This window comes from Ambystoma mexicanum, chromosome 2q, assembly GCF_040938575.1.
Source record: "Ambystoma mexicanum isolate Mex_15411 chromosome 2q, UKY_AmexF1_1, whole genome shotgun sequence".
Lineage (NCBI taxonomy): Eukaryota > Metazoa > Chordata > Amphibia > Caudata > Ambystomatidae > Ambystoma > Ambystoma mexicanum.
In genome coordinates, this window is record NC_090924.1 from 222,318,934 (window position 1) to 222,331,796 (window position 12,863).

A 12,863-nucleotide genomic window follows, 5' to 3' on the forward strand; every position below is an offset into this window, starting at 1 on the left:
GTGAAGATTCGTCCAGGGGGAGCGAAGTTATATGCCGCCCAAAAAGTGCTCTTCCTATGAATTGAGCAACGTAACCATAACTACACGGCCGCTACCGAGTAAAAAAGGATAAACAGAAAGAAAGAAGAATCCTGAGGTGCTGCATCTGGGACAAGGTGACCAGGGGAAATGAATTACCTAGTTTTGCCATTTGAGTTCTCCCCATCAGAAAGGAACGATTCCAAGCTAAAGCTGGACCTCCGATGTCCATGGTATTTTTTTTTGGGTTGAGGACCAGGATTTCATGGTCCACAGTGTCAAGCGCGGCCAACAAAATCTATAAATTGAAACTGCTGGTCGACTCTTATTCCCCAAGTCTGCTGGTTTCTGCCAACTAAGGGGGGTGGCAGGCACAGTGCCAAACCGGAAACCGGACTGAACAGGGCAAGGTAGAGATAGGCCTGTAATTCCCAGGCTGGGATAGGCTCACGCGTGGGCTATGCCCGCGAATCCCTTTTAGTAAGCCACCAAGAAGGAAGGCAGCATAGGAGGGAAGTAGCGGCTGAGGTTTCCTCCAAACATATAAGGCACAACTCTGGTCTCAGCGTGGGCACCTCTGTGACATAAAATGCAAGATTATAAGAGCAGCACCTTAAAGGGATTGTTCGAATTCCAACAGCTCACCTGCTTTTGAGAGCAGTATGGCGGGGAACTAAAACGCATTCACTCTGTCATCCCGTGAGTTCTTGAAGCGCCGCCAGGTTTCAACAGACGATTTCACAGTGTGTTTTGCTATTATGTCCAATTGATTTCTGCGTTCTGACAAGTAGCGCTGCAATCTGTTCTGCTGCTCCAGTCTCTTCCCCCCGGAAATGATATCTACCTCGCTCGCTCTGTGCTCCGTCTCAGGTCCCTGCTAAGCAGCGCAGGAGGCCCGAGACTTCGGAATGACCCCGTGAGCGTAGCTGTCAAGCAGCAGAAATGAGAATGTCACAAAGGAGATGAGTCATCATCTAAACACTGTCCAAATATGCGCTGGCTCCCTTGGAAACGAGCATTTTATTTTCTTGACTGAAACAAACGTATGTGTCAGTGCACTGCGCTCTGTGTGAAGCTTTACCTGTGTTTATCTCGTCTGCTAAGTAAAGCCATTACATTTCTGTTGACTTGTTGGCGACTGTAATTCGAGAGCACGTGACTTTGAACCTCAAAAATAATATCTCAATACCTGCTGCAAGGAAATCCCCATTGGTGCAGTTATTGGGCACACCACTGGTGATGGAATCGCACCAAAAGGTCGTAAGTAAAAAGGCAAATGTGATTTTAGTGCACATTCGGCTCGGTAAAAAATAAATGTGGCCCATAATGCCGAACAAGGTGAGCGGGGGGTCGCGGGAATGTCCCCTGCGAGCACGCCGACTCCGCTATTTTGTAACTCAGGTTTTTACAATACAGTCTTTCAACGTAGATCCATGGAACACAGCATTTCAAAAAGTACATTTCTAGCTTGTGTGGCTAGAGCGGCCTACATTTTAAAATACAGTCAAAAACCCTGAGGGCACAGCCGTTCATGGTGCATTCCACAACAATCCTTCTCCTCGTGACCTCTCCATAACTACCTCAAGCTCAAGATCCTCCTACCTACCTAACACATAGTTCCACACACCCGCCACTCCTCACCCTACCTGAGACTGAGCAATCTGCTCTCCACCGTTTCCTCACCTGGTTGCTTGTAGATCCATTGCTGCCAAACTGCCCGCCCTCCTCCTTCCCTGTTAGCTCCCCGCTGCCTTGTTTCTCTGCTCCCCTCACCATGTCTCGGGAGGATAGCTCAGGGGCAACATGCCCGCCTTGGAAGCAAGAGGACACAGAGCATCGCAGGTTCGATCCCTGGGTCCATGCTTAGAAACCTCTGGGTATTAAGCATGTTATAAATAACCTATCATGTTATGTCATGTTCTTCCCCCTTTGATTCTAAAGCGCTGCTTTGCTTCCCATCGTTACGTCTATGCTCACTAAATACCCTAAAATAATACTAACATTAATAATAAGTACAATAACTACCAGGAATGTCCCCTTCCTAAGACTTTTTTCAGTGACTATGTATTTCATAAAGTAAAATGTTTATTATGTTAAAAAGAAAGATCATACAATTTAAAACAGAATTAGCAAGGAAATAGTTCTGGCGTTTGTAGTTCTTTATTTAATTTGACATGTTTAGGTAACAAAGCAGTAAATGCTTGGGCTCTACTTAGCCAAACAAGTCTGTAAGTGAGTGCATGCAAACAAATAGCATTAGTAATAGATAAAGTAGAGTGAGTTTTCTTCCCGGCAAAGCATAGAAGAAAACACTGTAGAGCTCATTCTGGGCTCTGCATAACATTAAGGAAACTAGTAAAATCCTTGCGTAAGACTTTTACGCATTTCTGTCATGTTACGGCCATTTTCATGTATTTGTATGGCGGTGGGACGTGTTGAAAATAACGTTTGTTTCCACTGCTCCCTCCCTCTCTGCCATGCAAATGCTCCTGCATTTGCACCGGCATGGATTTTCATGCAGGCACAAATGCTGGGAATTCCTAGGGAATCCTCTGTCTTTTGCCACAAGCAAAAAACCGGCGGACTCCATAGGAATCCATTGGAAACGCTATCTGCCATGAGTACATGCATAGACAGCGGAGTGCAAAAGGGTGACATACAAGAGTTTATGCTGCCTTTATGCACAGCCCTTTTGCACTCCAATGTGCAAATGAGGAAAATCACATGGCAGAGACCTTAGTATGCAAAGATGAAAAGGTACCAGGTCCCCACTGAGCCATTATGGAACTCATAAATTAGCCCCTATGTTTGGAAATTTTAAGGCAAACATGATGACTTTAAGGGGGAGTTAGGGTCTTGGATTTACAGGTCAGCTAAGGTAGAAGGGGGAAGTGGTGAGCTAAGGGGGAGGTAGAAGGCAGAGTGAGAATTGCAGTCATGGATGAGTTATGATTACTGGGGGTAGGCAGAGGTGAGCTTAGGCGTGTTGGTCGGTAGAGATAAGCATGGGTGTTGTAGGGTAGAGTGGTTTGTGGTAGTGTGGGGATGGGCTTGGATGAGTGAGCTAGGGTGGGCATGTTCTTTCAAATAGGCAGTGGTGTGGTAGTGTGGCTGGGCAGGACGTGGGTAGAGTGGGTTGGGTAGTGTAGAGTGGGGTGAGGTTGGGATGGGTGGGGAGAATGGGGTGAGGTGGGAGTTCATGAGGTAGAGAGATGGGTATGGTATAAAGGAGTAAGGTAGGATGGGAGTAGAGAGGACTGATGAGGGGTGGGTGGGGCTGGAAAGTGGTGAAGACGGGTTCGTGCAGATAGTGTCTGGGGCAGGAATGGACAGGTGCAGGATTCGAATGGAAGCTGTGAGAACATTGGAGAAGGGAGTAGCGTGGGTCAGTGGGGGTAGAGTGAGACAGGGAGGTAGAGTGGGGGAATGGTGTTAGAGTGGGCTTGATTAGAGTGGGGCAGACTGGTTGTTTGAAGATGAAGAAAGGTGGGGTACAGTGGTGATATGGAATGGGCCTGTGGTGATGCAGAGTAGCAAGGTGGTATTTTAGAATGGTGTGGAGGGGTGGAATTGAGTAGAGGTGTGTTGTGGAGTAGGGGTATGGTGTGGTGGTGTGGAGTGGTGGTGTGAATAATGGTGTGGTGTGTGAAGCAGTGGGGTTGTAGTTTAGTGTAATGGGGTGGTAGGGCAAACTGGTGCGTTGATGAGGATTCATTGTGGAATGGTGTGAAGTAGTGTGGTGGTGTGGAGTAGTGGTGATATGGAGTGGTATTGCACAGTGAAGTGCTGTGGAGTGTGGTGGTGTATAATGCAGCAGTGTGGGTTGGGCTGTGGTGGTGTTGTAGAATGGTGGTTTGGAGTGGTAGAGTTGTGGAGTGCAGGTGTGGATTGGGGTGTGCTAGTCTGGAGTTGTGGTGGAATGTAGTGGGGTTGTGGTGGTGTGAAGGTGTGGATAGGTGGTGTGCAGTCTGAGGGTGTGGAGTGTGGGGTTGTGTGGGTTGTGGGGTGGTGTGGAGTTGGGTGTGATGCTGTGGGAGTTTGGTGGTGTAGAGTGGGTGTATGGTGGTCTACAGGTGTGGCATTGTGGAATGTATTGCGTGGTGAAGTAGTGTGGTGGTGTGTGGTCATGTGGGGTGTGATGGTGTGGACTGGTGAGGTGTTTTGGTGTGGTCCGGCAATGTGAAAAGGAGCTTTGGAGGCACAGTGGTGTGATATATATGATATGATATGGCATTGGTAACGCGCCTGTACACAAGTGTTGCTAGGCGCGAGGGTGGGCATGTCGAGGGGTGGAGTCACGTGGTGTGGAACGGCAATGTGCATGTGCTGAGTAGAGCGGTGGAATGGTGGTATAGAGTGGCTAAGGGCCATGGTGTGGAGTGGTGAAGTGGAAAGGTGGTGGAGTGATTTGGAGTGGTATTGTGGTGTGTAATGAGGCATTGTGGTGTGGTAGTGTGAAGTGGTGTGGAGTGTAGTATGGGGTGAGTTGGGGTATGGCTGTGTCGAGTGGTGAAGACTGGCGCAGTGGTTAAGTGGTGGTGTGGAGTGGGGGTGTAGAATATTGATCTGGAATGCTGGGTTGGTGTGGGTCTATCTCCAGCCAGTGGAATTTGAAGTGTTTTCTTTCTATGTAAGACATATGTCCAACTCTGTGTGTGATTCTGTTCGTTGTTCATTTATGGTGTAACTACCATCTGATGCACACGTCTCTGAGACTTCAAAAGCTTGTGCAGCTACCATCTGGCCACAATATTTTCCGTTAGTGCATTAAAAGGTATCACAACTTGGATTTTAAAAGAAAATGCACAAAGTACTATTTTTACAATTTACAAACGCTTGTAGAAGGAACTCAGACCATTCTGGTGACCACAATAGAGGCCCACATGGCTACGCTAGTTTGCTGAAGGAGACAGGATAACATTTGCACTTTGGGAATATCTCTGTTTATGTAATGGCAAAAATATATACGAGCGAAGTGGTCACTGTTTTCCTGGATGAAAATGGAGTGTTCAGCGCCATGTGATTTCTTAAGGACATCTGTATGTGTCAGTAGTACTGCACCATCTCTCCTAAATGTGAGAAATCTCTTGTTGTGGCTGAAATTCTGCAGTTCTACTGAGGGTCAACAGAGATCCTCATGAGAAATCACATGAACTCACACCATTCATGTGCAACAGCTTCATGGAGGTGGATTGAACCCAACCAATGGGGAAGTGGACAACAGAATGAGCAGTGGCCAGGCCGCCAGGTACACAATGCAGCTGTCGGTGGCCTTCTCTTGCTCACAGGTCACTACAAGCGGAAAAGAAGCTGGTGATCTTTGGCAGTGAAGCCAGGTGCAGAAAATAATTCCATGTATTGCTGGTACTTAGGCCTTTTTTTACCAGAAGCATTAGCATCAGCTGAGCCAACCGTTTTCTGTTTTTCTTTTACTTGTAGCATTGTTTTGGCTTAGAGTTGGCGCTAGAGTCATCAAATGTGCCAAAACCCAAACATCTCAAGCTCTCCATGTAGACTCTCATTAGGTAGGTGCTTGGGTTCCACTGGCTATTCTAGGGGCAGACGCATTGGGAATCCCGCACTCTGCAAGGAACACAGGTGCTATTGGTGTTACTGTGTTGCTACGTCAGTCTGATTGGTACTGATGTTGCTTGGAAATGTGCCACACCGACACGACATGGCCTCTGAGATGTTGCAAAGAGAGCATAGGCATGATGGGTGCGTTATGATATTTCTGCACTTTAAACCTGTGCACGGTGTGTGGTAGTGCATGCAGGGACGTCATTTAGGGGTCGCCAGAGGTCGCAACTGCGACCTCTGAGTTCTCCCTTGCGACGTCTGGGGTCTCCCTTGTGACCCCTGGCATGTGGCTCTTCTGGGGTGGCTGGCATTCTTGTTCAGGCCCCTTAAAAAAAGAAGAAACATAAGAACAGGAGTGCCACAAGTCTAACACTTTCAGCACTGACCCTAAATAAGAAAGAATAGGAATACCAAATAATGTGTCTTTCTGGAATTCTATACAATAATTGCTAAACTCATTAAATGTTTAATTCAGGCACACTTCAGGGGGCGAGTCACTGATTTAGTCTGTTCTTAAATACCTCACTCAGCCTTTCATCCTTCTGAGGTTGATAAATGAGTACCAACACAGGTTGGGTGATATTGGGTGTATATTTTTTCTATATAGAGCGCTTAAGCGTAAGTGCTATATGATAACACATCATTATCATTTGCTCATGGAGGTCTGCTTGCATACACGGTAATTTGGTAATATGGGCCTATGCACACTGATCTTAATGCTACATATGGCGATCCATTCTTGTATGAAATGTACATCACATAGTGATATCAAACTTATATTTCCCTTCGATGTTCTAGGTGCAAACGTTGCATGTGATGTTTGCAAGCGAGTAGAGGTGCATGTGTAAACAAATTTTGGAGTGACATGATTTGCCCAACTGTTCAATTCTTTTCTAACAATGCATTGGATTATTCCGGAGTAAGTGTACAGCATGTCAGCCCAGAATAATGGGTATTAGCAAGACGTTTTTGTGTGATTTAGGGGTAACTTAGATATGGTTTCTATCAGTATTAACTCATATCAATGTCTTTGTGAATCCCCTTCGTGGTTGCAGGTTCCAACCAGTCGTAGCTGTAAACAAATTGATTCTTTTGAATCTGCCACTTAGAGAGAATCGCACACCACCTGCAATATGCTTAATTTTCAATAAATCTGTTCCAATATAGGCAATCTCCTTCAACTGGGCCAACATCTACAACATCAACTGCCTGCCTCTTGATTTACAATGTCTTTAGGATAACCACTGTAATGTATTGCTAAGTGTTTTTTTTTTACGAATATAGCCGCTAACAGGCCCCAACCTAAACCTTATTCTAAATCTGTGTTTATTTGTTCCCACCTGCTCCCTTGTCCTCCTTCAATTCCTTAATGACACCTAGTTAATGACTTCTTGCTATTTCTGGAAAAGCTTTTGGGTCTCATCACGAGTTGGGCTGTAGCCCTTAAATGCGGTGGTACCGGTATTACCGCCGCATTTAAGGGCTGGCCCTATCACGAGTTGGGCGCTAAATCGGCTGTTTTACCTCCATCTTTTTTCTGGAGGTGAAAATCCCTTGTTTTCGGCGGTATTACAGCTGGCTGTATTAGCCCACAGTATTAGCACCGAAAATGAAAATTTCACATTGGATCCAATGGACCCAATCAGGAATGGGGATTTACTGTTAAGGCCCAACCCGTGATCTGTGGTAATACCACCGGGCCGGTCGGTGCTAGGGCTATTACAGTCAGCGGTATTACAGCCTGGATACAGCCCAACTCGTGATGAGGCCCTTTGTCTGAACATTGAGTTTTGTATTTGTTAACTCTTTCTCCCAAAGCCACCAGTACCTCCTGAAGAGTTAACTTTTTATCTGGGCTACGCTACACAAAGGAGAGCCAATCATACCGTTAAGAGTCTTTGCATAATTTTGGTGTGCAAATGTGAGTGTTGCGGACACTCACATTTATCGGCCAGAATGCCGTTACACTCTCTTCCACTGCCTTCTGGCCAACAAATTCATCAAAAGTTTGCTTTTTTTCTGACTAGCTGAGTTCCTTCCTTGTCAGACTTTCAGACTGAAGTTGTTTATTTCTTTGCGCTGGGATATTCTTTAGTACATCTTTGGGGATTTCAAAGACAACAAAAACAAAACAAAAATAATGACCAACTTCTTTCAACACTCTGTTGGCTCATCTCTCAAGATAAGTCATGTTAGTGCTTGTAATTTTTAATTGGACGACTACGATTGATATTCCCCAAACCTTTGCTCTTAGGAAAGAAATGTACAGCTCTTCGTTCCAATCAACTGAAATAAAATCCAGACAGAAAATAACCTTTTTCTGCTTCCAATTCATCTTTATTTCTTGCTGCAAGATATAACATATTACCAAGGAGCGGTTAATCAGAATGAAAGCCTTAAACTGTGACGGTGTTGTATATGGGAACAGAACACAGTGAAGTGATTGTAGATTCCCCAGGTTGCTTAGCCGAAGCGCTCCACCAATGCTTCTGTTTAGTAGATGTTATTGGGTATCTTGAGCTATAGGATGCAAGGAAAATGCTGCTCTGCAACAACATTCTCATAGGGCCTCATTATGACTGAGGCGGTAGCCGTGCCGGTAAATACCGGCACGGCTGCCGCCGGAGTCATTTTTTACCAACACCAGGCAATGGGAAACTACCAGGGCATTTCGGCCCCGCTGGACCCAGTAATTGCCCATTGCCGGGTACTGGTATTTATTACTCCCCATTTCATTGAGCCACAAAGGGCTCAATGGGAATGGGGAGGGCGGTAGCGCCGGCACCGTTAAAAATGGTGCCGGCTCTACCGGGTAGGTCTGCTTGCAGGTGCAGGTCGGTCGGACCTGCCGGGCTGTCAGGCACCCATGGGCAGACCTCGTAGTTTGCCGGTCCGGTAACAACGGTACCGGCAAGCTTACTGGTACCGTTATAACCGGACCGGCAACATTGTAATGAGGCCCATAGAGTTCTTTTTCACAAGTCTTCCTCTTCCTTAGCACACGGTGGCTGTGTACCAAACGGCACACAACTGTTTTTTGCAAAAACAGTGGTTAGCTGAAAGATCGGTCCATATGGGCAACACTGAAAGCTCACAGTTATACTAGATGTGAAAACGTTTGACCCTCTCTGCACTCAACATGGTCTTAATAGCAACTGCCACCTCACATGAACTCCTGGTGCCTGCCGCTGTAACATGTAACTGTGACGAAATGACTTCTGCCCCGCTGGAGTAAAATGGGGAGGAGCGGCTAAAGTGCCTACTCTGCCCTCAAACTGATACAAGCCAAGAGCGATCCCAATCATAAAGGTACAACAGCCACCGTTACAAGAAAAACCTCCTACCCCTTTTGTGTTAACGAGGGCCGCCGGAAGGCTGTACTCTCAAGGGGGTGTGAATTAAGGCCACGTTAAGGATTTTTGGGGACTGGGGCACAGATGCCTTTGTGCCCCCCAAACCAAACAAAGTAAGGAATCCAGAAGCTCTGGTTGTGTCCCTTACTCCAATGCGATCACAACCCATAGCTTGATATGCTGCCCCCAGCAATCACAATATATGTGGGTACTTCCAGTCCCTGTACCCTCTTCAGACTTGCTGGAATCAGAATAATGAACAAGTAGTAGTTCAAGGGTAACATTTGGCTTTTGTGTAGGCATGACATAGGCATTTGCCACTCACTGCCATATTGGTACCATCTAGCCATGAGATGGCAAGAGCTCGAAAATGGTGTGAGTACCTGGCCATATGACTGCTCTTCCTGGAAAATGCCTATCTAATAACTATACCTAAGCCAAAACTGTTGCCTTTGCAAATAGTTGTTTTTAAAAGGCCTTCGGTGCAAGGACATGCACACTGTTTATAAATCAAGTGGCTGAAGGCACACCTGGTAAAGAGATGTTTATTGCATCCGTAAAACATTTACAACTGAAATTAAGCCATTACATCTCTGAAGAATGTTTAGAAAGAACACTGGCAGGCTAAAGTTTGATGTTACAGCTTGAAAGCCAGCTCAAAGAGATCCTATGAGGATGTGTTTCATGGACGTCATTTAGGAGTCACCAGGTGTCGCAACTGCGAGCCCTGAGGTCTCCCTTGCTACCGGTAAATAAAAAGTTTAAAAATCATTATTTTTTTACATTGAGGCTCATGGGCTGTGGCCAGCAGCATGTGGCTCTTTGTTTCTGGAGTGGCTGGTTTTCTGATGGCCGGTAAAACAGCTTAGTGGGTTGAGCGCTGGCTGATACAATGTGTGTGTGATCTGCAGGTTCGACTCCCAGCCAAGTCAACTCAGCCTTTCATCCTGCTGAGGTTGATAAATGAGTACCAATACAGGTTGGGTGATATTATGTATATATTTGTTCTATATGAAGCGCTTAAACGTAAGTACTATATAATAACACATCCTTAACGTTTGGCCTTGGACGTCTGCTTGCAATCACAGTGATTTGGTAATTTGGACCTATACGCATTGATATTAATGATACATATGGTGATTCATTCTTGTATGAAATATATATCACTTTACAGTGATATCCTAACCATATTTTTCGTAGTGTACTCACAATCAATGCTATGTGATGCCACTTCCTGTTTTGTTGTGGGCTGAAAGGTCATGTTCCATCGCTTCCTGTGATGTCCTCAGAGATCAAGGGTCGTGTGATGTCACTTCCGCTACCCCAGGCATTTTGGTGAAATGACATCCCGGATGTGTTTTGGGCATGCAGCTGCCAGTTGTGGGTGATTATGGTGATAGGGATTAACTTGGCAAAGGGCAGCAAAAGTGTGGTTAAAAAAACACACACAGGTGGGGTATCACTACTCACATGCCATCTCCCTTCTTGCTGCACTCCAAAGCAATAGTCTCATCTTATAGGTGTTTTTTTTATTGCCACCTAATAGCTACATCTAAAAATAGCCAAGAGGTGAGTGTAGCTTTAGATACAGGACACAAATCAGTAGTCGTATGAAAAAGGTACACGTACCCTAGCATGGACAGAGGACTCACAGAAGCAGAATGTAAACGTGCTCAAGCATGAAGACAGATTTCAAGTAATGGGAAAGGTAGACATACCATTGCATAGAAGCGATAGTGGATATACACTAGAAGCTACCATAAAAGTGTATGGGCCTCATTACGACCCTGGCAGAAGACCATGGTGCTATTAGCACCATGGTCCATGCCGGTAAGTTACCGACTCCGCCATGGAGAAAGGGGGAATTACCACCCGATTACAAGGTTGGCGGGGCGGTAATTCCCCCTTCCTCCATGGCCCTTCCCCATTCCCATTTTTGCCCCATAGGGCTCAATGCCGCAAATTACGGCACCGTAATTAGCACCAAGGTCCCTTTGCGGGTCCCTACTTTAACGGCTGGTCTACACCAGCCGTTAAGGTCGGGTCCTGCAAAGGGACCTCGTAATTAGGCGCTAATAGGTTAACGGCACCGCAGCCTTTTACGGCGCTGTTAACCCATTAGCTCCTGGGTCGTAATGAGGCCCTATGTATGCTAACAGAGGCTGAGATTAGAAGAGAGCTATGATTTACAAGTTACATAAATATTAGTCAGAGAAGAAGCAAATGACTTTTTGGTATGGAATATATCAAGGGCACTATTATTATACATGGAGCAACATTTTAACTAGTTAGACCATGAGTGAGACATTTTTTAAAGAGAAAACCGTGAGAACAAAATCACTTTTAGGGGCTCGCAACCCAACGTTTTTAGAGAATGGCAATGTAGACAGGTTAGGCACTGCAAGATTTAATTAACTGCCCAGGATCACACACGTGGGTTGTGAGGTGAAACTGGGATTTGAAACAATCTGCAAATTCTTCACTTGACATATTGTTTCCCAGTTCGAACCATAGAGCAAGGTACAATTATTTGTAAATATTTGACTTTCAAGAACTAAACTAATACCCTTTTTCTGTAAAACGGCCTTACAAAGTACACAAATCACATGATAACCTGACTTGACATAATTTTAAAACAACACTTTACAGAAGCATGTTTTGTAAAAGAAGAATGATTCCAGCTTCATGTTCTGCATCATCAAGGTGATACAAGTACCAGAATATCAATTGACGTGAGCTTATAATATTAAATCTGAGGTTTTCTATTGTAGTTTATGCGTTGAATGCACTAGACAGAGACATGTTAACTGTTGTTTATGATGTGCAGAAGTACCTTTAAAATATATATTTAAAAAAAAATTATTGTCTTGCATAAGCACACCTGAACATATTCTTGCGAGAGGGCCAGTGACATTTGGTCAGGTCTCTTCTGTAAATAACCCCTTCAATGCAATGGCCTGCATAAAAAGGAAGATAGGAAATGGGCCAATCAATGGCACCAGTATGTGAGAAGGCAAGCCTTCTTGCCTTCTCACTTGTTACTTTTAATAGTTACTGCTGTCCAATGAGGTACTTGTGGTGCAGCAGGTGTTATTATCACACAAATGTATATACACACAAGATTATCACCCTCAAACATTGGAAAGGCTGAGTCTACCTTCCTGGAATTTTGTACTCTGAGATGGCATACGAATGCATATCTCTGTAATGAATGTTAAACACACTGAGTGATCTTCTGAAAAATCATGTCATTCAAGTATATGACTGTGCATTTCAGCTTTCAGGATTTCATGTGATCAATATATTCCTCACAGAAGGAGTGATGGTATTGTGAACACACAAACTAGGGCAGAATCTCAAAATGACTGCAAATGAAAAAAGTACAGACGATGAGCTTTTTTAATTTCTGATAATTTCAGAAATGTGCAGGACACCTTATTCATAAAGGTGACATGCACATTGTGGAGGTGTGTGGACAGTAGTACAAAGATGCGCTGCCCATTCCCTTTGAGTGCTCCTGAAACAAATATATCACAGGCTCCCAGCACCCACTTGGGTGCGTGGAGTGTATTTCAGAGTCAAGACTCACTTGTCACTGTGAACTGCGATAAAAAATAAAAATGCATTTCGATCCTTCGCTGAAGGATCGAAATGCAAGTGGGAGAGCAGCAGTTACCTCAGTTGCTCTAAGCACGTCAAAGAAAACGACGGAAAGGTTCCGAAATTAATCTTTTGTGCATTGGGCCTTCTCCTGCCCCTAAGTCAAACAGGGAACATTTTATTTTCGCACATTTGAAAGCGCAATCCATGTGTGGTTTTGGGAAGCACATTAAATGGCCCTTTGTGGATTTGGGTGCACCTTTCTTTGGTGCAAGTGATGAGATTTTCAGTGCATTTCATCACTTGCACCAA